General features: G+C 36.2%; 1 pseudogene; it reads right to left on the minus strand.

The window, feature by feature from the left end:
• Window positions 1-3,193: 3,193 nt before the first annotated feature.
• On the minus strand, window positions 3,194-4,176 carry LOC147820635 (olfactory receptor-like protein OLF2; annotated as a pseudogene).
• Window positions 4,177-5,290: the final 1,114 nt, after the last annotated feature.

Below are 5,290 nucleotides of genomic sequence, written 5' to 3' on the forward strand. Positions count from 1 at the left end.
TACATGTGCTGAGGATTTGACCTTACTTTCTGATTTCTTATTTAATTCTGTAATTGTATAAAAAGAACCTGTCCTGTGGTTTACTTTCCTGCTGTACTAATGATTCCTTTTCCTCTTTTCAGAGAGTATCCTCTTATGCTGGGCTTCTCATAGAAAGGTTGTATTTACCAGAATTTTGCCAATTAAAGATAAGTTTGCAACAAGTCTCATATTTTGTAGTCTAGTCTACTTCTTCCAAATTAATTAGTGATTTGAGAATGTGTGAAAAACTGTACAACTGCTTACCTCCTAATTGGTGTCTCATAATTTTTTCTGTAAAAACAAAAATGTATGCTTTGTTATTTTCATTATATGACTATTATTTTCCTAAAGTTATCACTATAGTCAAAAGTAGTAGATATGGCACTTAGAGAACATTGGTTGAAAAACTATACAACTATTTCTTATATTTTTAGATGTTTTACCTTTTTTAAGAAAGAAAATTGCTCTTTATTACTTAAGGAATACCTAGGAAAAGTTTAAAACTTTAGACTCCACAGATGACACTGTGGAGATTGGAAAGTATGGTAATGAATCTTCAAAGTGTTTCCATTCCCTAAACTGTGACAGTTGGCAGGGATAGAGACAAATCTTAGAAACAACTACAGCTGAATGCCTGAACAAATGCAGGATGCTCTCACATTTCCCCAGTCTATTTTCTGCACATATCATCCTGTTTCTCTCTTTATAGACATGGTTTCTGACAAAATAATTAATAGTGACAGTACAGAAATGTTTTTATCTTGTTCTTCACTAAAGAAAAGAATAGGTGCAACTTTGCTTTATGAAGATGCAGTCTACACTGGGTTACAGCATATTCTTTTACACCATATATAAATATTCACCTTTGCTCTTAAATTGACCTTTTAATTTTTGGGTGAGAACATCAATGGAAATTAAAATTGAAATATTGGTGAATTCACTGCAATTCAGTTCTTTTGTAATAGAGCCCTGCTTGCAAATTCTAATAACTCAGGAAACATAACTGAAATCATTAAACTGTTTGAAGAAACAAAAAATATTCATAAGGAATACATGTCTTAAACCCTATCATCCAGTTTGCACTATTTGTCTACCAAACTAAGAAAGGAGCAACTTGAGTTTTTGGTTTTTTGTTAGTTTTGAAAAATCTGCTTTGTTTTCAACTTGTTTTTAACAAACACTTTGTGTTTGTCCATCAACACAACATTGATTTAAACAATTTATTGTATGCATAGTCATAATGCACCATTCTGCTAGTTCTTCAATGGGCATTGGGCCAAAAATAAAATGGTCTTAAAAACATGAATGGAGTGGGTACTGAGAAGAGAATATTCAGAAAAATAACAAAATTCTATAATAGACACATGAACAGTGACATATAACAGAGAGCCCTACACATGGACACACTGAACACATGGTCACACTTGAACATGAAAAAAATTAGAACCACAGAATATAGTCAGTTTTTAATAGATTTTTCCATTTAATAAAATATCCTACCCTAAAGTTGATGTAAATATGTAACAAGGAAGAAAAGTAGATACTTGTTTACCTAATTTATCCACAAAATAATTCTAGGTGATCTGGAAACCTGAGTATTAAGTTCAGCGTAATAAATCTTCATAAATATAATGTGTGTTATCTTCATGACTCTACCATGAGAACAACAGGCTTTCACAACTACAAATAACAATGACAACCAATGTAGCATGTGTATGTTACAAAACACAAAGGAGATTTTTCTAACAAACTGGATTTTGGATGAACTATGAGAATAAAAGTAAACACAGCAACTACATATCACTTATTAAATGGCCTGAATGGAATAGCAAGAAATTTCAAATTTTCCCCAAAATGTAGACAAGTGATTTTTCACTCCCAGCAAACTCTCCCTACACTGGGGGAGCTGACAGCAAAGAGAGGAAGAAGGCAATGAAGGTTCTATTAAAAAAATAGCTCTCAATAATGAACCAGAACAATAACCAAATAGAAATTGGCTTCCGGAAGATACACTGACGCACAAGAGTAGAAAGTCCCCAGGGTAAGAGGAACTATTCCTGTTTAAGGATATTAAGAATAGGAATAGTTCTTAAAATAAGCACAAGTATTGTAGCCTTCAAGCAACTTCCTGAGAAAAAGAGCATGCAAATTTATTGGTAAAATATTATTTAACTTTCTTAGACTGCTTAATGTGAATTTGTGAAGGTGAGCTCTGGTAGAAATATGAGACTGTTTTTGTTAAGGATGGTTTCAAACTAATAAAACAAAAAAGCACAAAAATTTGAATTCATTATCTCAAAATGTTATTTTATATAATCATGTATCTATTAAATTTCTTATTTATAAAGTTAAATAAGATTAAGTATGCGTCAAATATTGTTAATTATATTAATATTTGAAATAATTTACATGAGACAAACTTGATGGCATCAAATGGACAGGTATAGTGGATTTGAGAAGAAAGGAAAATAACAAGAGTTTTGGAAATTTGGAGAACAAACCCTAAGAAAATGCATTAATTAAGAAATTTTAAAGCAGTGTAGAATGCTTCATATTGAATAATGTTAATATAAAAGAGTGAGACTGTTTTGTTTTAACTTTGCTTAGGTTTTTATTTGATGTATGATTTTTAATTAGCATGTGTTTGCAGTATGAGCATTTTACAACCATCTTGAGAAGTGTGTACATGTACACAATACAGCTGGATTCATCAGAACAGATGTTCATCAGCTAGAACATCGTGATAACAAAACCAAACAGTACAAGATGGGAAAGGCAAGAGCATTAGCTTCCTGTAATTTTGAGTCTAAAGCAAGAGATCATTTGTTCATTTTCATTTATTTTCTACATACTTATTTCTATTTGCTATAATGGACATTTTCAAGGTGATTTTTCATACAAAGGACACAAACAAAACTAAATTTCCTTCTGTGAACATTCCTTCTGGCTCAGCCATTTTATGTATTACACCCATTTTTAAAATTTCAAACATATAAAGAAGATAATGAATTGTGTGTGGGGGCAGTTTGCAAAGCCCAGGGACACCTCACTGGGGTACACTTATGTGATGGGGGAGGCATGCCAAACCCTTTTTGCAAACCAGTGAAATGATGCTCTTTCTATTCTGCCTTAGTTTAGAAGGAAAACAAAGTCAAATTACTTCTCCTCACACTCAATAAAGGCAACATAATAAGTCATGGAAAATATCTTGAAGGTTGGATTGGTGAGCTACCACGAGTAAGTACTTGAAATTTATTCTCTGAATTTTCAATCCATTTTGTATGGAAAGGTGATTTTGCCCAGAGCACCATGTGGTGCTCATTCCTTGTTTCAGACCAGCCTTCACATCCTTGTTCCTTAAGCGGTAGATCAGGGAGTTGAGCATCTGGATGACAACCATGTAGAACACAGAGGCCATCTTGTCTGTGTCCATGGAGTAACTTGAGCTGAGATGGAAATACATGAACAGGAGGTTACCATGAAACACGGCCACAGCTGCAGGGTGGAAGCTGCATGTGGAGGAGGCTTTACGTTTGCCCTCGGCTGAGTTCATCTTGAAGATGGTGGTGATGATGGAGCTGTAGGAGAGGAGGACAGTGACAACACTGCAACCCATGACTCAGCCAATAAAAGTGAACATCACTATTTTGTTGATGGATATGTCTGCGCAAGACAGGCTAGCAAGGGCAGGGTATCACAGAAAAAGTGATTGATGACATTTGTGTTGCAGAAGGACAACCAGAATGTGCAGCTAGTGTGGATGGCTGAATCCACCAAGCCTACAATATAGATACAGGCCACTAACTGGGTGAACAACCTTCTGGACATTGCAATGGTATAAACAAGTGGATTTGCAAATGGCATTGCAAAGGTCATACATAGGCCATGACAGTCAACGTGAGACATTCCACATCCTCAAAGGTGCAGAGAAAATACATTTGAATGCATACAAATTATATGGAATCCTCTTCTGCTTTGATAGGAAATCAGCCAACATCTTGGGAGAGACAGTTGAGGAATCATCCCTAGATTGGCCATCACAGTCACACTATAAACAAAGAGAAAGAGCACAAAGAGTCCCTGCTGTACGTCCTTTCTGCTGGAAAGTCCCAAGAACACAAATTCAGCAAACATAGTGCAGTTCTCCTCTGCCATCACTCAGGTCTGGAGGTTCCTGGGTGTGAAAAATGGAAAGGCAACGAGATGGTTTTCATACTCTGACTGTGTGCACAGTTAATTTTTGGTCCTTTTGTTACATAATCAAAAACAAATGACAGAACAATCATTTAAAAGTATGCTGCCCTTATTGGAAATATACCCATTTTCGTGTAAAGAAATATATTTATATTCTTCTGTGTAGTTGATGTAGCACACATTCATCTAAATTCAATCATGCTATTTCCATTTACACCTGTGTAGCCATGGAGACACATGCCTGTGATCAGGCCTTCTGGGAGGCTGAGGCAGAAGGATAACAATGCCAAGCCCAACTTGGTGAATTAGGGATCCCTTTGCTCAAAATTAAATAAATAAATAAATAAATAAATAAATAAATAAATAAGGACTGGATGAAATTCAGTGGAAAAGACCTAGATTCAATAACCAGGAGAGGGAGAGAGGGAGGGGAAGTGGAGGGGGAGAGGAGGGGGAGGGGAGGGGGAATGGGGAGGGGAAGAGAAGAGAAGAGAAGAGAAGGGGAGAGGACTGTGTATCATTATTTAGGGTCATTTTTATTTCTTTCTTAAAATTGAAGAAATTGATGTCTTCAAAAGTGAAGGTAATAGTTCTAATAATTAGTTATTCCAGATTCCACACATCTTCTGGCAAGACTGTTTTTGTCAGTTTTGTAGAAACATTGTCTCACTTGTCATACAGAGGTATAGTTAATTGAGGAGTGCATGTAATGCATACATCTTGTCTTCTTTCAATTCATACCTAAAATCATGGCGCAGGTAGAGCTGAGGAAGAGCTATTCCTGGCTGTTACATCCTCACTCTTTCCTATCGGACATGCAGGTCCTGTCTAGCTCCCGGAAGTAAGCCTGCACCTCATCCTCACTAGGAAGGATGGTGTCTGTGGGTCAGGACCCGCTGGAGCAAGCAGGTTGGTGCTTACTCTAGAAATAGATGGAGAGGTCTCCATGAGGCATAACTAAGAGGCCAGCATGGATATGTTAGTGCTCCTCATCCCCTTCTGAAGCTGCTGTTGTCCAGGTGTTATTCTATATTTCAAACCTAATAGCAGAGATATTGGTAGCAAAGGAGATGCA

This window comes from Heterocephalus glaber, unplaced genomic scaffold (genome assembly GCF_053883595.1).
Source record: "Heterocephalus glaber isolate CG9 unplaced genomic scaffold, H.glaber_assembly_v1.0 deba00001831, whole genome shotgun sequence".
NCBI classification, from domain to species: Eukaryota; Metazoa; Chordata; class Mammalia; order Rodentia; family Bathyergidae; genus Heterocephalus; species Heterocephalus glaber.